This window comes from Emys orbicularis, chromosome 6 (genome assembly GCF_028017835.1).
Source record: "Emys orbicularis isolate rEmyOrb1 chromosome 6, rEmyOrb1.hap1, whole genome shotgun sequence".
Taxonomy (NCBI): domain Eukaryota; kingdom Metazoa; phylum Chordata; order Testudines; family Emydidae; genus Emys; species Emys orbicularis.
This window is the reverse complement of record NC_088688.1, coordinates 17,434,242-17,460,892: the sequence shown is the minus strand read 5'-3', so window position 1 is coordinate 17,460,892 and position 26,651 is coordinate 17,434,242. Positions and strand designations below refer to the sequence as shown.

Here is a 26,651-nt window from a genome sequence, read left to right as displayed (position 1 = left end):
TCTGACTGGAATCTCCACCCCAAAGGTGGCCAGCAACCTAAAGATGATAGATTCCTGGGGTTCTGCAGAAGAGAAACACATAGGAGAAAAATTGGATGGAAATCTGTCACTGAGGAACAGTGTAGTCATTGTTTGGTGAGGGAAGGCAGAGACCCGAGTTCCAGTGTCCAGCAATTACAGTTTCCTGAAGATCAGAGTCCAAAGCCAGCACTGCCACCCCTGAGGAGCTAGGGACAGCGAACACATTCAGCCCTACGAGGTGATTGCTGGGCTGCATCAGAAGGTTTAACATTCATATTTTGGCCAAACCCCAAAGACCAGAAAAATCTTGGCAACCACCACCACACCCTCCAGCAGAAAACTAATAGTAATATATTAATGCAGAATGTACTAGGTTTACATACTTTCCTTTCTCTGCCATTTAAAACTAATTTCAATGAGTGAGGTTGCCCCCTTCCCAAGCACAAGCGGCAGGAGGGTTGGACGGGGGGATGAAATGAGATCCCCTCAAAATTTCTGTGCCATCCTCCCAAAAGGTAAGCGAGTTTTTCTCATCACAGAATAGGCTAATGGAATACCATGCCTCCAAAACTCACTGGATCCCAGAGGATTTGCAGAAAGCCAGAGCCATCTGCAGATGGTCCTGTTCATCCACTGAAGATCTCACCCCGCACCGTGTTATGTGCTCCCTACCAGAGACTCCACCTGGTCGCAACTGCCCTGGAGATATCTTAAAAAGAGGGAGCCTCTCTCACTGTAGAGGGGCTCTGCAAGAAAGATAATACAGCTGCATTTTCTTGTCTGTAAACTGCAGGAGGCCAATAAGCAAGATGTGCACCCTCATAACCACACTCTCAATCCACTCATTCTTCCCTCATCCCCTCCACTCCCTGCCCCTCGCTATGAGGTCTCTAGAATGCCCTCAGTGCATGTGAAAGAAAGGGACAGGACTGATGTTGTGAAGGTGGCTGAGGAGAGGCAAGATCTATGTGTAACTCACACGCCTCCTGGGTGTGGTGTTCTGTCCATCCAGTGGCACCAAGACCACTTAGAGAGAGATTAATGAGTCTGCTCTACAGTCTTAGCTAAGGGCCATATGGCTTTTAGCTCATGCATTTAGTTCCAGAGGCGGGCCCAGGTTCGATCCCACCCACCAATGACCGGGGTCTGTCAGTGTTACATATGCATGGAGGGTCACATGAAGATCAGTGTGGTGGACATGATGCTGCACACGCATACAGTTAGGAAAATGCATTTGACTATAGTACCACCTGCTGACGTATTCAATATGCTGGATAAAAAGATGGGAACTTCCAAATAGCTGGCTGAAGATGGTTTGATTCCTCCCATCCTGTGCACCAACTTTGGTAAGTACAGTATCCTTCCCCTATACATCTTGTCCATTGAGTATTCCAATCAAATATTAGTTCTAATCAACAATTCTCTTAGCTTTATTATTTTAAACCCCTTTATTCTAAAAAAAACCCAAAATATCTTCAGAGTGTACGGGGGTTTATTTTTCAAATGATTTTTACAAAATAAAAAAGGAATAAGAAGCAAAAACAGTAAGTAGCCAAGCATTATTTAATTAAAGCAGTTTCTGCCCAGATGAGACTCACACAATGGCAATTCTTAATAAGGTTCTGGGTGTTATCAGGCAGAAAAATTAGACAGCTAATAACTATGCAGGGAAGTGTGCCGGATGGTAGTAAAGCTTGTGGAGGGATGATGGTTCATGGATAGAGGACAAAAGATAAGTGAAAGTGGATAAAAAAAGAGATAAGGAAGGTAGCATTTAAAATGCAAGGCCAGGGAAGTAGTAAAGACATGTGCCAAGACACCAGGAAAGACAATTGAGTCTCAGGGACGTGACAAGAATGAACAGCAGGCAGACTTGTGGAGGGTTTTTCTCCTGGTTCCAGATCAGTAGTGTGAAAGATTAGTCTGTTTGTCTCATAACATGTTAAAGAAATCCTTCAGCCAACTTCTCCTGACAAAAACTATTCATTGAGAGAGAGAGAAAGAGGAAGACAAGTGGGCTCCTGGACACTAGATGCAGATCAGGAATTAAAACAGCAAGGATATTCAAATATGGGAAAAAGAAGTGATTATTCAACTAAGTGAGTTATCAGTGTCTGCAAATAAGTGGAATTATCCCTCCTTTCACAAGATAAATTATCAACTCAAAGCAGGTAATTGCTTTGAGTATGATCCATGTCCTTTCTATGCCTACTGTCTTCGATGTGGTATAGTAGTACTGATAATGCAGCCAGATCAGGTTTGCAGCTGAGGGTTTACATTCAGTTCTTTTTATGTAACATTACATAAAACATCCACATTGGGGAAAAAGCTCTCAGTCAAGGAAAATAGAAGACAACTATATTGCGTATAGCTGTGGTGGAAGGAAAGAAGGACATGTTAGCAATTGATCGAAGTTCACACACACACACACACACACACTTTGCAACTTGTTTTCATCCGCAGCGATGATGGTTCTGACACTTCGTTTCAAGTGCCAGTTGACAACTGAAACAAAATACGTAGGAAGCGAGAGCCAGTACTACTTCACAACATCTGGTGCTATAGATCCATCCTTAGCAGAGACAATCGTGTCCTTAAAACAAATGGATAAATGAAGGTCCATATATGGCACACAGATAGCACAGCTTTCCACTGATGACGCATAGTAAATAAAACTCTTAGATCCAAATTTTCTCCTGTTGTGTAAAGGGAAAACAAGGGGTTAGGTTGGGGGAAAAGCTAGACCTCAAACTCCTTCATAATAGAAAAATGCTCATTGTGTCCTGTTCTCTCATCAAAGCACGGGAGCTTGATATCTGAACAGCAATCAGCAAGGGTAGCAAAGGAATGCACCATATCAGGGAGAAGCAACATTTACCCCAAATGCACTTGGATTTATGGCACCTGGGACCCAAAACACATCAGATTGCCAGTAACCACAGAAATCAACTCTTCTGTTTGAAATCCCTACTATACTAAACACAGAAGTAGTATAAGGCTCTGCTGGTTTTATTGGTTACAATGGGAAACAGATTGTACTAGCTGAAAAACTAGTTTACAGGGAAATCAATATAATGTATTTACTACTTTGATAGGAAAATAATTTTACTAGCTATTATATGTTCGCAATAAACCCATTATACCAATTGCCATGTGGAACAACTTTTCTGTTATAAATACTATACTAGTTTCCCAGTATACCTATTTTACAGGTATAACTAATAATAACGGGTTACCAGTATAGTTAGTACAGTGGCTTCCATTAAAGTTTTGCTACTTTTGCCTTTGCAGTTTAGATAATATTACCATTGTATCTGCAGTATTCCTTAAAATATCCCTATTATTGGAACAGGAAATACTACATAGTGTGACGAAGTTCCTCCTCTATCTTGGTGGGTCCTGGGCTTATTGGCGGATTTTCTTGCCTCAGAGATTCACCATGTGGGTTAGGGAACAGCCCAGAGACCTTCCCCTCTGGAAGAACCCACAGTCCAGGTCAATTGGGAGGTTTGGGGGGAACCCGGGCCCGCCCTCTACTCCAGGTTCCAGCCCAGGGCCCTGTGGACTGCAGCTGTCTATAGTGCCTCCTGTAACAGCTGCATGACAGCTACAAGTATCCCTGGGATACTTCCCCATGGCCTCCTCCAAACACCTTCCTTATTCTCACCACAGGACCTTCCTCCTGGTGTCTGATAACGCTTGTGCTCCTCAGTCCTCCAGCAGCACACCCTCTCACTCTCAGCTCCTTGCGCCTCTTGCTCCCAGCCCCTCACACTCGCACCACAAACTGAAGTGAGCTCCTTTTAAAACCCAGGTGCCCTGATTAGCCTGCCTTAATTGATTCTAGCATCTTCTTAATTGGCTCCAGGTGTCCTAATTAGCCTGCCTGCCTTAACTGGTTCTAGCAGGTTCCTGATTACTCTAGTGCAGCCCCTGCTCTGGTCACTCAGGGAACAGAAAACTACTCATCCAGTGACCAGTATATTTGCCCTCTACCAGACTCCTGTACCCCACTGGTCTGGGTCTGTCACAATAGGAATCGACATACAGGATTGGACCCATGATTCATCTATTCCAGTATCTTGTCTCTAACAGTGGCCAGCACCAGATGCTTCAGAGGAAGTTTCAAGTAACTCCACTGCGGTCACAGGAAAGCGGGCAGACATACCTCTCAGTGTCCTGCATTGAGGGAACAAGCCCAGCAACTGCATCCCCTGCCGGCCACTGGGCACGCTGAAGGGGCTGTTGAGAAATCAGAGCATAAGCAATTGCTTAGTCTGCTTCTGTCTTTCACGGTGGCTCTTTTCCCTTCTCTTTCACTATGTGCTTATATTATTTAGGTAGTTGTTCATATATATTGACCAGACAATGACAGAGAATAGGGGAATTGAAAGTACTTATGCTTATGCATGTATTTATAAAAACATAAATACTATTTCCACAACATACGTATATTTCTACTTATAAGTACTTCAGTAATGGTGGGCTTGGCACTTATATGTAAGTCCTTTTTATAACTACTTACATCCACACTGGATCATATCCACATCAAACATATTATGGACACTCTCCCCCCATAGTAATGCAAAACCAAGCGTTAAATAGCACATATCCCCAAAGTACATACATTGCACAAAACACATGCTGAGTGAGAGATCATTAGGATAACGATGTCACAAACAAGCAAATTTCAATTTTTTACTGGTCCATTAGGCAACTACCCACTGTCCCCACAAAAAGCAATGATCCCCCAACCGACACCAGAACTAGATGTGAGGAAGGGAATAGGAGCATGTACGTCGTCTTGCTTTCAGTGTTTATTTCTTGCTCACTTTTTGCCTTGATATTGGAGGGGAGTATTTGATCCTGACCCCCTCTTCTTATATAGAAGGGCTACATCCATTTTTTCTGCAGAGAGTCTAAAAAGTGAGCAAGAGCAAATCACGTGCTCTGCATTACCCTTTCTGTTCCTAAGGTTAGGAGAAGAGTGCAGCTTGCTTTGTTGTAACTAATGACCTTTGAGAGAATTGGTTGTAAGTAGGGCTGTCAATTAATTGCAGTTAACTCAATCGATTAACTCAAAACAAATTAACTCCATTAAAAAAATTAATTTTGATTAATCACAGTTTTAATTGCACTTTTAAACAATAATGGAATACCAATTTAAATTATTCATAAATATTTTTGGATGTTTTTCCACATTTTCAAATATATATATATTGATTTAAATTACAACACAGAATACAAAGTGTACAGTGCTCACTTTATATTATTATTTTTTATTACAAATATTTGCACTGTAAAAAAGATAAACAAAAGAAATAGTATTTTTCAATTCACCTCATACAAGAACTGTAGCTCAATCTCTTTATCATGAAAGTGCGACTTACAAATGTAGAATTTTTTTTGTTACATAACTGCACTCCAAAACAAAACAATGCAAAACTTTAGAGCCCCACAAGTCCACTCAGTCCTACTTCTTGTTCAGCCAATCGCTAAGAGAAACAAGTTTGTTTACATTTACTGGAGAAAATGCTGCCCGCTTATTTGTAATGTCACCTGAAAGTGAGAAGAGGCATTTGCATGGTACTTTTGTAGCTGGCGTTGCAAGGTATTTATGTGTCAGATATGTTAAACATTCGTATGCCTCTTCATGCTTCACCCACCACTCTAGAGCACATGCTTCCATGCTGATGACGCTCGTTAAAAAAAATGCATTAAGTTTGTGACTGAACTCCTTGGGGGAGAATTGGATTTTTGCCCACATTCTGCCATACATTTTGTGTTATGGCAGTCTTGGATGATGACCCAGCATATGTTGTTCAATTTAAGAACACTCTCGTTGCAAATATGACAAAAATGCAAAGAAGGTACCAATGTGAGATTTCTAAAGATAGCTACAGCACTCAACCCAAGGTTTAAGAATCTGAAGTGCCGTCCAAAATCTGAGAGGGACGAGGTGTGGAAAATGCTGTAAGAAGTCTTAAAAGAGCAACATTTCAATTCGGAAACTACAGAACCTGAACCACCAAAAAAGAAAATCAACCTTCCATCGGTGGCATCTGACTCAGATGATGAAAATGAACGTGCATTATTCCACACTGCTTTAGATTATTATCAATCAGAACCCATCATCGGCATAGAAGCATGTCCTCTCGAAGAGTGGTCAAAGCATGAAAGGGCATACAAATGTTTAGCATATCTGGCACATAACTACCTTGCGATGCTGGCTATAACACTTTCAGGTGACACTGTAAATAAGAAGCGGGTAGCATTATCTCCCATAAATGTAAACAAACTTGCTTGTCTTAGTGATTGGCTGACCAAGACGTAGGACTGAAAAGAATTATAGGCGCTAAAGTTTTACAGTTAAAGTGAGTGCAGTTAAAAAAAATCTGCATTTGTTAAGTTTCACTTTCATGATAAAGAGATTGCACTAGAGTACTTGTGTGAGGTGAACTGAAAATTACTAATTCTTTTGTTTATCTTTTTTACAGTACAAGTATTTGTAATCAAAAACAATAATATAAAGTGAGCACTGTACACTTTGTATTCTGTGTTGTAATTGAAATCAATTTATTTGAAAAAAGTAGAAAACATCCAAAATATTTAAATAAAATGGTATTCTATTATTAACAGTGCAATTAAAACTGATTGTGATGTTTTTAATCTCATGATTAATCATTAATTTTTTAATAATTTGACAGCCCTAAAATGAACATAACTAAGTAGGTTGGTAGATAGAACATTTACTCTTTATCTCTGAAATAGATTACCTTTATGTATAACCTTGTGTCATATGGGAAGCAAACTTTTCAGGTCTCAAAGTGTAATGCCTATAAAATCATTCATCTAAGCAACTATGGAATACAGAAAACCAACATTCCATAAACTGCTTAGCGGATCTTTAGAATACTCAAGGGCTTTCCTGAATTGGTTCAGTTTCATTGATTATAAAAAGATCAATCAATAAGTTACATATGTATACAAACAAAATACAGCAAAATATCTGTAGGGAACTGCATTATAAATATAAAAGAAAACACACTGAAATGGATTTTTAAAAAAACCCCACACATTCAAATGCCCCACCCCAAACAAGATACCAGTATATATGAAATTTCCCATATGCAGAGCCTTCTATAGATAGAGTACCAGCAACAGTTCAGGAGTCTGCAAGTAGGTTACTACGGTGAGTGAATAAGCTCTCTTCACTGACATATTGCTGAGTTCATTGACAAAGCAATGAGGGGAAACCTGCATTGTAGCTCTCTGCATTATGACTGGCCTACAATACTGCAGTTTGCAGTGCTGCCAACTGCTTAGTTTTTACTGCAGAAATAATTGCTTAGAGTCTAAAAAAAAATGCAACACCACCAGGATTCGTTGATTGTTATCCTTCAGAGGGAGTGTAGGAAAGTTACTGAAAGATATTCTTAACTAAATTCCCTACTTTCAATAGCCCTAATTTTGAACAATAAAAAGTAACATTATCTATATACCAAACTCTCCAGTCCAACGAGAGTTTTGCTTGAGTCAGAAATTCAGGATTTGGTCCTGTACCAAGAAAAGGAAAATAAAACTGTAGCCTGAATTGCAAGAATTTCATTTGAAGATACTGAAAGGTCTGTAGAATACCGAGAAACTGTAATTTCTAACAAAGTTGTCTGGGGGACCAGGTGGCTAAAGGACAGTATTGCTATCAGAATATACTAAACAGCCTTTCCCCTTTACGTGGCTGGCTCAAATTCAGTCCTCATTTGTACTGGCTGAATGTTATGTGGATACTGTAGATTAAACACATTTGAGGGGAAAAAATATTTTTTTTTAAATTGCAAAACAAAACAGGACACCGGATTCTCAGCTGCTGTCCATCAGTGCACCTCCATAGACTGCAGTGGAGTTTCAATCTTTAGGGAAGAATCTGGGCCTATATTTGCAAAAAAAGCCATTCTAAGTGCCATTGCTTTCTGAGCTAGGGCAACCTTTGTTACTCCTATATGCTAATATGATTCTAAATGATGTGAAATGAACACAAGGCTCGCCAGCCGCCAGAAGCAGCACTGCCACAGTGGGTAATGTAACCCAACCTATAATCTACTGATCTTTGACAGCTCACTCACACAGGCAAGCCACAATTGGTCACATTTCTGATCTTGATTATGTGTGCTGCGTTGAGCATTTGGTATTCTATACCATGTTGCTCATAAGATGAGTGTCAACCTTTTTATATTTTTTTAACTGGCTATCTGCCTCAGCATGCAGCTTAAAATGAAAAGCGAAGGCAACCCACAGAACATGAAATTTACAATGCAGAAACAGTGCAGTTTCCAATAACTATTGTATTTTTCTTCTCATTTCACATCATACAGTGCTAATATTACATGTAGGTTTGGCTAGACTCAGTACTACAAAGTAGCTGCAGTCATTTTCTGATGTGAAGCCTAGAACAAAAAAAATGACCTTATTAGATCACCTCAGTTGCACAGGAATTAAAAAAAAATGCAAAGGAATTATTTGAATTTATGATAGGATTCAAAGCATGTTAGGTTAATTCCAGATTGTTCATTTATATGTGGTTTTATTTTACCTTTTCTCCCACTAAACATCTTCATGACCTTTTGTGCATAGAGATAGATTTAATAGTAGCTTTATTATTTGTTTTGTTGTTGGTTGTATGGTCTTAATCTTCATATTTTAAAAAATTACAAAGAAAATGTCAGACTGAGGTCTCATTCTGTGACTACTCAGAACCTTCAAGATGTGCCTTAGTTTATCTTGTTCTATATTTGCTGATCTGACCTTTAATTTGTCATTAATATAATAATGTTTGAAATTATTATTTTAAGAACACAGAAGTGGTGCCATTTTCAGAGGATATGATTTTAAGAAAAAGATGTTATTGGAATGGGTTATGTTCAGTACACCATTACAATAAGCCACTGCAAAATATAAAATTATATAGGAATTTTCCTTCCAAAGTGTTTTATCCTTTCACAACATTATTAATATTGTATCCATCCAGTACTTACAGCCCAAAGGAGGCTTCAGTATGATTACCAGTAAGAAGGTTCAGTAATGTTTGAAGGTTTTTTTTTCAAATTGACTTTACATTTCAAAGAGTGATATGTGCGGTGTTGGTTCCCTACACTGTGCATTGTTCTGTCTTTCTAAATCACCATCAGGTTCGTTTGCTTTGCATATCATTTTCTCTCTTGGAGTTCCAAAGACATCATCATAGGTGATGGATGTATTCCAAAGTGTCTCACTGCCACGGAAAACAGAGGAACTGCTGCCACATTGAACTCCAAGATTATCTAACAATCATAAATTATAATTGGTAATATTCAGATGCCTCATGCCTTTTTACAGCAGATGAGATGACATTTGGGGAGGGGAAAAATAAAGACAGCTATGGGTCCAGACGGCTTGAAACTTACAACAAGGATGAAAAACTGACAGAACTGTGGAAAAAGAAAAAAAAGGGGAAGAATGAAAGAAAAAAGCAAAGTGCCCCCATCTGGGTGAGTATTCCATAGTGTGAAGGAAACCCCTCATCTGTAGCATGTTGAATAACAGAATTCCACCTGCCCATACACACTTCTAAACTCACATTTGCAATTTGCTGCTAAAAGTAACAAAAAGGCTAATTTGTTGGTGTTAAAATCTTCTGCAATCTCTGCAAGACAACTGGTATCCCTGTCTCTTGCAGTGCAATACTGTGTTTGAGAGAAACATAAACCAATTAAACGTCAGGAGCAATTAACTTCTGCATTTTTCATGCAGCACAGAATGGGAAAGTTTTATAGAGCTTCTATAATTAAAGTTAATAAAAATGAATACACAAAGCCCCAAGGACCTGTAAATCATAGAAGTTTATCTGATCACAAAATACCAGTATTAGCCACCCTGCATGGTTACTCCAACATCCAATGAAGCACCAGAGAACCTCTTGCTCTATACCTTGCATCTCATGAAGATTTTGTATTGTGTTGTTTGAGTCACACTGGAAACTGTTTAATGCAGCGCAAAAGTAGTTTGCTCTTCATCAGTGAATTACCCTTTATTAGCTCTGTAATTGCAGTGAACCATAGGTGAAAAAACATTACCATGGCTTGTGTTGATAAGCTCAGGAGGTAGATGAATGACTAAGAGCAGGAGACAATAAGAAGGCTGCATTCTGTGGCAAGGTCTATGGAGCAAGGCTAGTTTTTGTTCTATGTTCATAGTACACAACCGGTTAAAGACAGAACAAGGAGCAATGGTCTCAAGTTGCAGTGGGGAGATCTAGGTTGGATATTAGGAAACACTATTTCACTAGGAGGGTGGAGAAGCACTGGAATGGGTTACCTAGGGAGGTGGAGGAATCTCCATCTTTAGAGGTTTTTAAAGCCCAGCTTGACAAAGCCCTGGCTGGGATGATTTAGTGGGTGTTGGTCCTGCTTTGAGCAGGGGATTGGACTAGATGACCTCCTGAGGTCTCTTCCAACACTAATCTTCTATGATTCTAAGACAGAAGTATGGCCTCATTAGTTAGAGATGAGGCCTCACAATCAGTAATCTACCTGGGTTCAATACGCAGTTCTACATAGGACACTGACTCACTGTGTGAACTTGGACACATCACTTAACCTTTATATGCCTCAATTTAATCTCCTTAATATCGGTACACTAATTCACCTGCTCATCGCTGTAAAGCACTTTGAGATCGTTTGGAAGTGCAACATAAGTATATAGTCTCTCTCAGTGGAGAAAACATTAGAAATTATATTGCATGGAACAATCCTACATCGCAGGATGGATGGGGTTGCCAGGTAACCCAATATTCAATTCCTAATTCCTCTGATTTATTATTTTTTAAAAGCACTCAAACATACACATTATGTATGTATTTCAGAGTTGGGTCTGAATCAAATCCCTATCCCTAATACCCTTGAACTTTGGGAATGTTTGTCCCCAAGACAGAAATCCAGAGCCAAACACTTCCAAACTTTGGGAAAGTTTGGATCTTGACACAGACTTTACACCTCAGACGACTCTGTAATATACAGGGATAGACATACGCATACTAAAGAATTGTTATAAGGCAGGGAGATCATAATACTCAGAATCCATATGCCACCTGTAGTAATACTGCATGTCAAGTAATATTTTTACATTTGAGTGTCCAGACTGTTACAGAGTCTGTGAGTCCTTATGTTGTGGTACATTTCCTCCTCCTCAACATTGTTTTAAGACTTGTTATTCTCAGTGCACAATAATTGCAGGAAAGTCACATTCTTTCTATTTCCACCAAACGATCAGAACAATGAAGGAAATGGCCAAAAACTCCACTTGCTAAGCATATTTGCTATGCCATCCATGGCTTTGCTGAGAAAACTCTTGCTCAGGTGAATTATGTCATGTAATCCCACTGAACAAAATTAATCCCTGGAACAGTGGAATTACACCGGGGATTAACCCAACCCACTAACTACCAAATAAGAAATCCATACAACCTCTCTGTTATACTGGGTGGTCACCAGCTTGCCAATTTGAAAACCAAAGCCATTTTGGATATCTGCTGATCATGAGTTTTCACACATGGTGTACAGCCTGTTCTCATTAGGTTAGTAGGTAGAAAAATGTTTATCAACATTTAGACAGTTCTCTGGATAAGAACTTTATTAAAAGAAGACAGAAAGATGCAGAGAAATCTATTTTTAGTGTGCTTTGATTATTTATTCGTGATGCAGTCCACATGGAAGCAGCTCCTTAAGTAGAATGCCATCAAATGACACTGGTCCAGACAGTATTGAAAGCAACATACATAATACCACATGGCTTACTGCCTCTGCTCCTGCATATTTTACCAGCAAGAGACATGAGTAAACCGGTTTGCATTGCAACATCTATTATTAATTCCTTTGTGTGTGTGTTTGTTTTAACAATTGTTAATAAAAATATTGAACAGGCGAGAGCTTCCAAAAGGTTTTGTGGACCACAGCCTGCAGCATCCTTGTAAAGGGAAGTTTTTTCATATGACTCTAATTCAGAGATAAAAATCTCAATTGGATTCAAACCGGGCCCTTGAATTACTCATCTTTTGAATAAACACGTTGATGTTACACATTAGCTGGATGGGTTAGCAGGATGGCCAGAAGTAAATTCTACTCTCATGTGACTTGCAGAGCTCAGATCATCCCTGTGGAATAAAACAAGCTGGTTTGTCTTAATCTCATTCACGGGGTGATTACATATAGGGGAAATAATATAAGGCCTGAATCTGATCTCCCTTAGGCTATGTCTACACTAGAGAGCTTACAGTGGCACAGCTGTACCGATGCAGCTGCGCCACTGTAAGATCTCTCGTGTAGCCGCTCTGTGCTGACGGAAGAGAGGTCTGCCATCTACGTTATTAAACCAACCCCAAGGAGCAGCAGTAGCTATGTCGGCGGGAGAAGCTCTCTCGCCGACATAGCAGTGTCCACACCGACGCTTATGTTGGTCTAATTTATGTTGCCTAGGGGTGGCTTTTTTTCACACCCCAGACCGACATAGGTTATACTGACATAACTGGTAGTGTAGACAGTCTTACACTGGTTTTACAGTGGCATAACTCCAGTGGAGTTACTCCTGCTTTATGCTGGGTGTGAGACTAGAAACAGGAGCATAGAAGTCACAAAGTATATTAGGGCTGAAAATTAGCAGCTACTTCCAAGGACAAAGCTCTGCCGTTTCTCATGCTTCCCTAGGAGAGACAGTATAAATTGGCCACTTATGGGAGTTGTAGTTATGTAAGAGTACCCATACACTGAAGTGCATCCCAACACGTCTTAATTTACACTTCAACAACTCCTCTATCAGGCAGGTTTTCTTCGCAAGACCAAGTTTGTACCAATTTCTAGCTACTGTGCAATTATAATATACTATATATATAAAATGAGAGCTTAGTAATCACACACTGAGCCCTGGTCTACTCTACAAACTTATGTTGGTATAACTATGTTGCTCAGAGGTGTTGAAAATCCACATCTCTGAGCGACGCAGTTATGCTGACCTAACTCCCAGTGTAGACAGTGCTGTTGATGGCAGGGCTTTTCCTGTTGACACAGCTACCAGCTCTCAGGGAGGAGTCCCATTCTTACGGGACAACCTCTCCTCTCGGCGTGGGTAGCTTCTTTACCAAGTGCTACCAAGTGCACAGAAGTACCGGGGCAGCTACGCTGCTGCAGTGCTGTAAGTGTAGACAAACCCTGAGTCAGGGATGGATAAGGTATCTTCTGCCAAGAACAAACTTCAAACCGAAACAGTGTATGCAGCAGTACTAAAAATTGTAGTTACTGCAAATCTCATGAACTCTTAGCATCATACAGCTATAGAAAAGCAATCAAAATGTTGATGCAAACTAGAATCTCTATAGAAATAGTACATGAAAAATGCTTATTCAAGCACTTCCTTTGGAAGACATTGACCTTGTTGTGCTTCAGTTTGTATTTTAATTTTAATAATTTCAAGCCAAAATGTGGATGCATTTTAGTTATTGGACGATACTTTTCTAAACAAATTCCAATGCTCTTTTAATAGTATTACATACCGAGGTATACACTGTCCCACAGAATGAGCCATAAGAATCTTCCAGGAGTCAACAGGAGAAAAGACCTCCGATCTTTAAAGGAACATTTTAGCAGAGCACATTTTAAAGTTAATGATTTTAAAATTAAAAAGTGAATCTCTTATGTATTTGGCAAAAACTACTGAGTATTTTGAATGAATTATCCCCTTCCTTTCTTTTCTCCCCAGGTATCAGCTTCTGCCCCGAAGCATGAGATCTTATTACCATTATTTTAACTATAAAAGTTATTTTATACACAGAACTTTCAAACTGTACTGAATTACGTTTTGTGCATTATTATCTTATACAGTTATAGTTCTATTTCTGCTATAGCAAAATTTTCCAGTTCCCTCCTACAGCAAATATTCTTATACTCGAGGTTAGATGACTCCCAGAAAGCTTCTCTTTGATCTGTGGGCAATCACAAACCTCAAGGAAGCTATTGGGCACACTAGCGGCTTTCCATTCAGGCTAAATGAGGGAACAATTAAATGTGCCTTTGTTTCAGTATACCTGAAACAATAGAAGTCACCAACTAAAGACTAGACTAAATGTAAACACAGGGGCTGGGGATTGATTTGATTGTAGCTGCTTGTGTGTGTGAGGCAAAGAAGCAGAAGCAGCCTGCAGGGAGAGAGAAGCAGACAATCAGGACACAGCAAGAGAGGTAGCTCGGTGTCCCTGAGAGAAAGCCAACAATACGTACTTTTTGGACAGAGTGCTGGATGAAAAGAGGCATGGAACTGCAAGCAAGTAAACTGTCTCCGGTTTGATTCCTACTGTGTTCAGGGAAACAGAACTTTGTGTATATTCTTTGTAAATGAACAGGATTGCAGAGCAAAGAAATAATTGCACCATCAATTTCTTTTCCTAATAGAAACAACCTGCAAGGTCCCAAATGTTGGTGAGCTGCTCAGGCTAAAATAGGCAGTGCATGTACAAATTGACCAAAAAAAAAAAAAAAGAATTACAATTATACTACACAGTCATTACTTACCAAAAATGATAAAATCCCACTAATTTCCTTATTAATTACCATTATATGTCTGACAGGTATTATAAATCAAGTTTCCTGATACTGTATTCCTTATCCACTCAAAACTCCCACTGATTGCCATTGGCTGCAGTGGGAAAAGGCAACGACTTTATTTTCCTCAGCTTAAAATATTTTATTTATTTCAAAATATACTGGACACTTTTTAGCACTTTTCATTTTCATGCTCAATGGGCTTTAACTTCAAGCATCAACTTATGTAATTAATCCTAGGAATATCTCTATGGTGTGTAAAATATTATTATTTACATGTTACAGCTGAGGATACTGAGATAGGGAGGTTAAGGCCAAAATTTTCAGCCTTGGAGGCCAAAAGATAGTTTCAATTAGATTTTTATAGGAATGAGTTCCTGCAACTCATTCAGCACCTCTGAAAGTCAAACCACTTATTTAAGAGCCTAAATATGGACCTAAAAGCCTAATTGTAGGTCCCCTAGTTTGACATTTCTGCCCTAAATGACTTGCCCAAGGCTACATAAGAAGTCCTAAATAATAATCTTGACCAACTCTCAGCAGTGTGGTTAAACCAGTGGATCAGAACTCATTCAAATAAGGTGCCACAAACTCTCCAGCCAACACTTGCCAGTTCACTAGTGGACATTATTAATTATTATTTTTATATATATACACCTTTACCCCGATATAACGCGACCCGATATAACACGAATTCGGATATAACGCAGTAAAGCAGCGCTCCGGGGGGGGGGGGGGTGGAGCTGCGCACTCTGGTGGATCAAAGCAAGTTCAATATAACGCGGTTTCACCTATAACGTGGTAAGATTTTTTGGCTCCCGAGGACAGCGTTATATCGGGGTAGAGGTGTACTTGTATTACAACAGTGCCCATCTGCCCTCGTAGGGATTGAGGCCCCATTGTGCAAGGCGCTAAACCAATAAATAAAAAGATAAGAGGACAGAGTTGCAAGTATCTGCCACCTACAATCTCCAGACTTCCCCTCCCCAAAGATATTGGCTGCATATATTTAAAGCATTGGTGTCAATTATTTGTAGGAATATATAATATATAATATACATATAATTTATAAAACAGTTTCATCAATGGAAAACTGGAAGCTAGACAAGTCAAAAATATAGACCATAAAATATACAGTATCTAGTTTATAATCTCTGAAATGTCTAAATCTTAGGTGCATTTGATTCATAACAAGAATATATTCTCTACTCTTCCTCCCCACCCCCCATTTTCAATTTCCTGGGTTACCAAGTTGAAAAACTCATTAATAAAAGCTCTTTGCATCCATAACTCAAAACATAGAGATTCTTTTCAAACCCGGCAATAAAGCACCATTTACAGTTAGGACTGGTTAGATCAAATACCAACTAATCCAAATGAAAGAAACAACGTGGCAAAAGTAATTGCTCGTTAGCAATCACCCCCCAGCTGCAGCATTTTATACTGTGCAATGAAGTATGCCATTGACAAGCACAACTCAATGTCAAAGGACATGCTGATATAGGGAAAAGACCAAGTAAAATCAGAGTCATTGACCCATATTTAGCATGTGTAATCCAGCACTGTAACTAGCGGGGGGGAGAGGGGCAGAGATTTACAGATATATGATATGATATACGGGAAGCTCAGACAATTCAACATGATGCAGACTTGTATGAATCAAACTATACAAAGAGTTAATAAAAAGAAAACAATGTTAAAAACCAAAATAAAATTAACATACTCGAGACAGAAAACTTTGTCTAGTCATTCAAACTCGACTTCCAGTAACAATCTATCATATATAAATGCATCTGTTCATTTAACACACACATGCGATTAATGATATTTTTGACCAGGAAAAGGAAGTTGAGATAAATGTATTTTTTTGGATTTGCAGCTATGAGCACAAAGAGTTGAATTCAAACAAGAGGATATGTATATGCCCAAAATGCCACCACCTGGAGACCTGTAGGGGGCAGTGGCTACACTTTCCTATCCCCTCCTTGCCCAAGACTCACAGAATTTATATTTTGGAGGCTCTCCACTGATGCCAAGAATTTAGCCAGATTCAGATAGGGACTGGTTATTTGCATGGATAACAGAAGTTTTTATAGTTAATGCTAAAAAAAATGGAAGGGATAGGGGGATATAAACCTCATGTTCAGGGTTTAAGGCAATCTCTAACTATTAGGGATTAAGATAAGACTTTCATGGGGGCACATTTTCCCACACCTGCCTACACTGGGGTTTCTTGTATCTTCCTCTGAAGCATCTGGTGCTGGCCACTGTCCAAGGCAGGCAACTGAGTAACCCAGATCATCGATGTGACCTAGTATGGCAACTGCTATGTTCCTCCATATGTAAGCGACATGCTGAACTGTAGAGGCATATCTGGGGCCTACAGATGACTAACATGAGGGTGTGCAGGGCACTCATTTTAGCATGTACCCCACTGCTTTAACCACTCCCCCAATGCACTAGTTCTGTAGGGATAACTTCTGCATGGGTAGCTATGCAGGAATCATGAGGGAGCCCATATTGGCTACAATATGTGCACAAAATTGTGTCTAAGGTGCCAAATGCAAAAGAGAGCCAGAATTTTGTCCATATTATTTTCTTTCCCATTTGGTTTGTACAGTGAGTAAAGATATAAATTGCATGAGCTATTAAGCAAAAACCGTGTAGCTACATCTTCCTTCCCAACACCCACAGTTATGTAAATATCACCTTAAAAGTTTACTAGTGATACTGCTACCAAGTGTGGCTTTGCTTATTAATACTGCCTTACTGAGTCATGTTACCAGCAAGAATCTTACTGGCACAGACAGGCCATCTTTATTTTTTCTCCAGTGCCTTTCTAAGTGTTAGGGTCAAAGCGTGTCACCAATTTTTAAGTCCAACTCCTCACTGATTCCAATGGGACGTTTAGAAAAAAAAATCAATGGCACAATATGGGCCTTAGTTATTACTCAGCTTGTTCTGACGCGCTCTCTTCTCTTGTTTTTCTTTAGGAGCATTCTGAAATCAACAACTAGGCTGCTCCCACTCAAGAGGTTGGTTGCTTAATGACGCCTGTTTAATTTCAATTCATTAAATCTCTGCAATATGTAATTATTATTCTCCTCTTTTAAATATGAGGAATGATTTTAGTAATCTATAAGTTTGGGAGAACAAAGTTGAGTTTTGCTATGCAATTTATAGACTGCATCTTGGCTCTTAACCAGAGGAAGCACTGCCTTCTACTCCTTAGAGGTTCAGGGAACAATTGTGGTTTCATTCCTTTTCAATTCCTCACACTCTGTTCAAGCATCCTGCCAGCTCTGCCCCTCTTGAAATATACGGCACTTTTGTTCTTAAAGAAAATGACTATTTTTAGCTCATGAAATATGGTATAAATCAAGTGTGGGTCAATGCTTGCTAATTACCCATGACTAAATCCCAATTTAATGTGTATTGACACAGAGAAATTCCAAATAATTATGCCTTCTCCCTTGCTGCACTACACAGTCATAAAATATACATTAAAGAGGCCTTCTTTTAGGAGAGCAGGTGCTGAGCCTACATACTGACAAAAAGGCACTTCTGGGGTGTGAAATACGTTATTGAATTAGCAGTGAGTTATGCTTTGAACATTTAAAACGTACACAGCCACACCATTTCCCTCCCTCCTCCTTTCAGCCCATCTTCACAGTGAAAAATTCATTCATCACCTGCTGAATACAATTTGGGACACACCAGGCAGTAGAGAGGACACCGAAAAACCAGGGAGAGGAACAAATGAGATCCAGGGTGGTTTGGAGAAAATGGACTAAGAGGAAAGATAAAGAGAATGATACATATACAGACGGGATAAAATGAAAGTTATTGCAGGTGGGGTAAGAATGAGGTCATAAGAATCTCTTTTAAGGGCAGGTCTGAGAGAAAAGAAACCTTTGGTGTGACTTCAGGCAAGTCTCTTATCCTTTCTCAGTGGCAGATTCTCCCTCCCTAAAATTCAGACAAAAGCTCCATTTAAAAAAACAAACCCAAACCTGTTAAGGGTACAAAGTGCAGCAATGTACTTGCCTATCACATTATTTAAAAAACCCAAGCACTTAAAGCCAGGGCAATGAATAGTTTATGACTCCATAAGTCTTACTCTGCCACATACACATAAACACATTTTTCTTACCCTGTATGAGGGAATGCACATTTCATCAAGCTGACCCATTGATTTCTTTTGTAAAGCATTTTTTGCTATTTTGAGATCAATATCTAAATATTACCTTTTAAGGGACACTGTTAAGAAGGATTTATCAGCTAATATATTTATCAATTGACAGATATTTGGTCAAGTACTTACAATTGCTCTTTCTTAAGAGTAATGGAGGATATGGGGTCTAGTAGGAAGAGTGTATAATATTGTGAATATATGGCAAATTATTCATGTATGTGGACCTGATTTGAAACTCATAGGTATATATGGATGCAAGAAAATATGTAATTGGTTTATATTTCTTTTTCAGAAGAACTTTGTTTCCTGCTTCATATTTTGAAACTACTGTCGAATGAAAAGGATTTAATTGGGGTTAGTGGGAAGGACAGTTGTGTTTTGCTGAAATGTGCATGTCTTTGTGTTTTATGAGAAGAATGGGCCACATTTTCCTCTTGTTGTAAATCACTGTGGCTCTGTTGATTTAAATGGAGCTGTTGTACCCATTAGCACCAGCTGAGGATCTGTCCCAATGCCTTTATTTGCAGTATGCAGACAGGGAAAGATTTATGATGCCCTCACTATTGTGATAGTACCCAAAAGCCCCAAAGTGGATCAGAGCTCCATTGTGCTCAACACCTTACACAGAGTAGCAGAGAATTCCTTGAAGAAGTTAGCACCTATTCATTTCATTGCTTTTAAGAGCTTGGGTGTTTTAGACAATGTGAAAGCTAGAGGCCATAGTTATCACCAAGTAACCACAACCCGTTTAGGAAACAAAGAAGCATTAAGTTTGGGGATTTCCCGGGCTTGGGGTTTGGGCGATGGGTGTTTGTTTTGGTGTCTTGTTTTGTCTCTCCCACCCCATACCCTGCCCCATGGTTGTCTCATCAGGCATCCATGACTCTACCTTCCCTCTCCAAATATGAGCCCCTCCTGGAACTTCCTTTATGTCCTGTGTCTCCAGAGCGGGCCTCCAATCTCCAGTGCTGTTGTGGGGGGAGGAGGGAGGCAGGATGCTGAAGTGTGGTGTGATAGGCACAATTGAAGAACAGAAAGGAGAAGACACACTTGCCATCACTTTCCAGTTTCATAAAAGAAGCTTCACGTTTCTTCCACTCAAGGGGGACTCTGGAAGGCTTGGAAAACAAGATGATGCCTCAGAGAAAGGGTGCCAGTGGCAGCTGCTCCAGGAAGACTCTGGAGTACGACCAAGAGCACAATGCCTGGCTGTCAGAGGAGGAGGGACTTGGAGTGAACAATTCTGGCACAGGATTGGTGGCCACATGGCTGCTTGTTAAGTGAGAGGAGATACACCCATCGTGTATATTGGTGGCAAGCAACCACTTCAAAATATTTGACTAAATCCCTGTGTACGTGCACAGTGTAAGAATAACAATAATTAAGATCAGCAAATAAAAAACTGCTAGGAGAAGTAGTGCAACGTGACGGGAGTGACATTGTTCTCATTAATTAGCCAGAAAACATTAGAGATGATAGATTTTAAATGAAATAATTGCTAAATTCAGCATAAATAGCAGATAGACATTTTAGCAGTGGAGAGGCAGTTTGGGCTTGTGGCTAAAGTAGCAAAGTAGAAATCAGGGTTTCTGTGATCCTGCTCTCAGCTCCACTACTCATTTGCCAAATGATGTGGCGTACACCATTTGGCCTCTCTGTTCTTCAATTTCTTTATCTGCAGAAGGGGAACCATAACATTTACTGACATTTTGAAAGGCACAAATAGCAATTAGGTGCCTAACTTCCACTGACTCTCATTCGTAACTTTGAAAATCTCCCCTGAAATATTTTGAATTCATTCCGTGAAAGCTGCTCTAGAAATGCAAAAGCCTTCTGCGAAATGATAGTGGTCTCAGTGTGGTTAGCAGTCTCAACAGACAGGCTGAAGATTTCATATTCAGGGGCAGGGTAACCTGAACTAACTACCTCTGGAGGTCAGGATGGGACATATAGGTTGGACTTTGTGTGGAAGTTTTCTGCTATTCCACAGTGAAACAGACTTCAATCCAGCCTCTTTCACAAGCACTGAGTTCACTTTATTTTTTTTTTCTCTTTAAAAAGAATCCTAAAAAAGGCAGGTGCCGGAGTCACTTAAAGCCCTAATGATTCTGTAACACTCACTGTTTTTCAGAAGACTTTTTTAAAATTATGTTTTAGTGGCACTTTGAAGAAACGGTGCTACATGAAACTGCACTACAGCTCACATTATTAAGTTCAACCCAGTAAGTTTATATGACATGAAGTTCCTTGAATATGCTGGCCTATTGATTAGTTTGTCCAAAATGCAGCCTCATTTATTACGGTTTGATTTAAGCTCACTGGAAAAGTAATTCATTTTTATCCATTTCTGGCAAAAAAAAAGCACTCCCTCTTTCCATTACTACCACTCCAAACCAATGCTGTTTTAGTTTTCCCTTTTGACTCTCTGGACCACAGCTAGGACTGATGGTGCTTGTTCTGCACCTAGTTTGAGAAGTATTACACAGAAACTTGCAAAGGAAAAAAGCCTCTCTTGATTCAGTAGAGATATAATCCCCCTGTGCCCCCCTCCCCCATTTGCTCACACAAACATTTTCAACTGTAAAATGAACATATTCAAATGGATATGCCAGTAATTACTGAAAACATGGACTAGCATATTTAGGAGACCTGGTCAGCATTTTTTGCATTAAAAGTTAACACTCTTCAAAAAAGGCCATTACTTTTTTAGAACAAAACTTTTCACGAATAATTGTTGACATCTAAGTTTTCTGCAACATATTTTATCAAAATCATTGTTTGTTTGTTTTTGTTTGTTTGTTTTTGGTTTACTGAAAACTCCGCTTTTAGTAAGTAAAGGCAAGTTTTGTTAAGCAGAAAAGTTTGACAACAATTTTGAGAATAAATACTATGAAAATTTTCACCCGGAATGGGTCTGTTTCAAACCCTGTAAACTGGAAATCAGGTTTGAAACTTTTTGGCATGATTGTTTTCCTTATTTTTGACCAGCTCTGACATTTGGTTTTCAACAACAAACAGAATTAGAATATATGAATTGTCATATTGCACCACAGCAGTAGCCCATCTAGTCTAGCATCATGGCTCTACCAGTGGGCTTGTCTCCACAAACTCTTAGGGCAGGTCTACACTTACTTCCTGGTTCGGCGGCAGGCAATCGATCTTCTGGGATCGATTTATCGCGTCTTGTCTAGACGCGATAAATCGATCCCGGAAGTGCTCGCCGTCGACGCCGGTACTCCAGCTCGGCGAGAGGAGTACGCGGCATCGACGGGGGAGCCTGCCTGCCGCGTCTGGACCCGCGGTAAGTTCGGACTAAGGTACTTCGAATTCAGCTACGTAATTTGCGTACCTTAGTTCGAAGTGGGGGGTTAGTGTGGACCAGGCCTGAGATCATGGCAGAAGGGTCCACCTGGACACATAATGCACAGCAGGCCAGTGCGGAGGAGATTCACACTCCAGCTTGTTGTGAACTAAATGTTCATGTAAACAAGTCCCTGGGTTTCTAAGTGCTCTCTGAGAATGAGACAAAGGTTCTTAAGTCACGTAGAAGCTTTTGAAAATTTTACTACTTCTTGCATTCAGTTTCATGGTTTTGGTTCAGGCCATCTCTATTAATATGTTATACCTCCCAGTCCATGATTTATATATTGGGGGCTCAATTTCCCAAAGTATCTGCCTCAACTACACATGCAAATCCACATATGCGTATTGGAATGGGAACATAGGTACACAAAATACAAGAAACTGCACACAAAAGTTCCATTTGCATTCAGGAAGCCACTTTGGAAAACTGGGCTTTGTTTATACAAGAAACTCAGTAGTCACTAATATGCAGCCACCTCTAGGGTGAGTTTAGGCAGCCATTCTGGCAGCAACACAATACACCACTTACAGGGAGGGGAAGTGAAATACAACTTAAATCAAAATGCGTCTTGCATGGCTGCTCATATAAGAACACATAAAATGCAAACAAAGACCGAGCTACAGTTCCAGCCCAAGCTGGTTGTAGCTTCAATGATCACATGCAGAAATTATGACTACAAGCTACTATTACTGATGCCAAAACACACCACATACACAGACACCCTGAGTGTTTGAAATAATTGGCTGTTTTTACTATTTTGTGAATCTAGCAGCTGCATGAGTAATGCCGTTACTATAGTCAGATGTGATAAATCTTCCTATCTGAACTGATAGAAGGTCTAAATAAAATGTGTTCTCTGTGCCTCTGACTTGCTCAGAGTTTGAGAGACTCTCCCCTGCTCTAATTGCAGTGTCAGCCCTCATTAAAACTGAGAGTGCAACACAGAAAACAAATACAGAGGTTGCAAGACAACACAATTTTATTTGTGTGCTGTCTTGCCCACAGACCGCATCATAAAATGCTTTATAGAGCTGCTGTTAAATAATACAATTAGAGAGTTAAATAATAGCAGAGCGACTTTAGGAGGGAGACATGAGGAAGAAGAGATATGTTTTCAGCAGAGTTCTGAAATGAGACAGAGAAACTCTGAGGCAGTGATAAATCAAAGGCTACTCTTTCACCATCAATGGCAAGTCTAGAGAGGCTGTTGCTGGATGAGGGAAAGTAGTCAAGAAGGGTTTAGAGAGCAATAGGGCAGTTTTCACTGGATTCTGTAATGAGTGGAGAGCCAGTAAAGTGACCCACAGCTCCGAAGGATGCAGTGAGCCAGAGGGGGAAGAGAAGGAGGTCATCATTTGCAGAAAAGGTCATGCATGTGAAGGAGAGCAGATTCTTAGACTTTAAAGCCTGAAGGGACCAGAATGATCATTTAGGCTGAACTCCTGCATGACACAGGCCATAGATCCTCATCCAGTAGTTTCTGAAGCAAGCCCATAACTTCTGGTTGGGATATACCATCTCTTTCGGAAAGACATCCAGTCTTGGTTTAAAAAATTCAAATGATGGCATGAGTGCACTCTTATTAAAATCCATAAAGCCACCATCTCTTCCCCCTTCAAATCCATACTTAAGATTAGACTTCCGCTGTAATCCCTATGTTTTCTCAGAAAGGTTTCAGCTATAAATCATAAGCCTCTATTGTGGGAATGGGGGGAGAGAGAAAAGATTGAACATCTTTTCTGTAAACTTTGTCACAGTTTCGTCAAGCGTTCAGATAACAAGGTGATGGTCACCTCAGAAATACCTAAAACAGACATAAGTGATGGGGAGAGAGACAGACCAAACAAAAATCACAATACTTCTGTTGAAATCATTTATGAAATTTTCCATTGATTAAACAACCAGTTTTCAGTAAGAAAACAGTCTTTGGTAAACAAAAAAAAATTCAATAACAATTTTGATTTTATGACTTTTTATTAAAATATTGAACAACTGCTGAGTTAAATTTCACGAAAAATGAAAAATGCATCAATTTCAAACCCTGCAAGATGGAAGCCACTTGAAAATGTTCAGTGAATTCCCATTTTTTTGACCAGCTCTAGGATTACTGTGTGATATGTGATCAGAGAGACCAGAAATGGCTATTTTCTCTGGCATTTACCATAAATGGAAAGGTTAGGAGTTGTGCCATTACTAACAGGAAAGGTGAGGATCTAGGAAAAGATTTTAAGAAGGAAGAGGACAGTGACAAATTGTAGAGAAAATGTATCAGCAGGAAAATGTTTTTGACGGTGGTGGGAGCACAGATGTGGATAATAGGATCAAAAAATAAGTGGAATGGGGTTTGAGGAAGTGGCTGGTTTATTATGTTAGGAAAGTACCTGAGGGACAAGGGAAAGGTGGTACTCTAACGGACAAGAATGGAGGAGTCACTATTCTACGTTGGGGCAAGTGCCGATTGATAGATCAAAGCCAATTCCTTGCACTTGGCTGAAGAACGGCTTGGAGGAGAAAGTGGAAAAAATGTTCCGTAACAGTTGCTCTTCAACATGTGCTGCACACATCCATTCCGCTCTTGCTGTGTGTGAGCGCTCCTCACACAGTTGTTGAAAGTTTTTCCCTCAAATTGGGTGCAGCTCGAGCACCCTCTGCTTCCCTGTGCCACTGTGTTCAGGTATAAAGAACAGAGCCACCCCTGTCTCCCCTCTGTTCCTCCTTGCTGGAAAACTGATGCAGAGGGATAGGAGAGCAGGTCATGGAACAGACATGTGCAATACATCTCGAAAAACAACAAATTACAGAACAGGTCAGTAACCATTTTTTCTTCTTTGAGTGACTGCACATGTGCGTTCCACTTGTGGTGATTCACAAGCTGTGATATCAGGAGGTGGGATCAGAGTCTATCTGAACAAGGACTGAAGGACAACTGAGCCAAATCTGGCATCGTCTCTAAAGCGCTGAGTGATGGCATAATGGGATGCAAATGTGTGCACTAAAGACCAAGTTGCTTCCCTACAAATGTCTAGGATAGATATCTGAGCCAGGAAGGTCGCAGAGGCCACCTGCGACCTTGTCAAATGTGCTGTCACTCTGCCTGGCGGGATAACATTAGCCAAGTCATAGCAAAACAAATATAGGAGGCTATCCAAGATGATATTCGTTGAGAAGAGAATTAGAGCCCTTTCGTCCTGTCTGTGATAGCCACACACAGTTAGGAAGACAAATGGGTGAGCGAGAGACAAAGATGGTACCACGGATGATGAAGGTGCTACTTTGGGCCCAGATTTGACGGTACCTGCCCCAGCACCAGCATCAATAGTGCCGCTTTAGCAAATGAGTGAGAGGAGGAGTGCTTTGATTTTGACTGCAAGCTACTAGTTTGTTTGTTCCCTTAGGTAAACTTAGGAACTGGTGATGTTTCTCTTCTGGCAGCATCCTTGGAAGCCTTATGTTTCTTCCTGGACACTGGAGAGGGTGAATGGTGCCGGGACTCAACCAACATTGGAGGCGCAATTCTCACAGAAACTGCAGTGCTCGGCACTCTCTCTGAGCAGGAAAGCTCAGAAGGTGGCCTCAGAGCAGCCTCCATGGGAGCCCCCCCCCCCAATCAAAAGAACATTCAACCTGGCCTCCCTGTCTTTTTTGGTCCTTGGCTTGAAGTCTTTACAGATTTGACACCGATCCTAATGTGAGACTCACCCAGACACTTGAAATAACTGGAGTATCTGTCACTCGTGGGCTTTGGTTTAGAAGATGTAAGACAGGGCTTGAAGCCTAGTGACAGAAGCATTCCTTGGTACCAACAATGGAACCCAAACTTGGGGGACCAAGAAAAATAACTTTACCAACAAAAACTTATCTCATAGATTCATAGACTTTAAGATCAGAAAGGACCATCGTGCTCATCTAGTCTGACCACCTGCACATCGCAGGCCACAGAACCTCACCCACCCACTCCTGTAATAAACCCCTAACCTCTGAGTTACTGAAGTCCTCACATCATGAATCAAAGACTTCAACTTACAGAGAATCTGCCATTTACACTAGTTTAAACCTTCATTGACAGGTGTCCCATGCAGCAGAGGAATGTGAAAAACACTCAGGGGGGAAATTCCTTCCCGACTCCAGATATGACAGTCAGGCCTGGAGCATGTGAGCAAGATCCACCAGCTGGATACCTGGGAAAGAATGTCCCATCAGTAGCCATTGGAGATATTTGCTACTAGCAGTCATAGATCAGCAACATGCCATTGTAGGCAGTCTCATCATACCATCCCCTCCATAAACTTATCAAGTCTACTACTAACTGACACTAAAAACTATAGAAATAGGTAACTATATAAAATTATAACATGCTGAAAGAACTTGCTAAAGCAAGACAAACAGGCTCCTATAACTGTCATGGGCAGTAAGAAAGAACTGAGGAGGGTTGGAGCACATCTCGCCTTTA

The 26,651-nt window shown here is 40.2% G+C and overlaps 1 protein-coding gene across 1 annotated transcript in view; it reads right to left on the bottom strand.

Moving 5' to 3' along the window:
- DCC (DCC netrin 1 receptor) overlaps positions 1–26,651 on the bottom strand; it is a 923,941-nt gene that overhangs the window by 847,613 nt on the left and 49,677 nt on the right. The gene's annotated exons all lie outside the window — the stretch shown is intronic.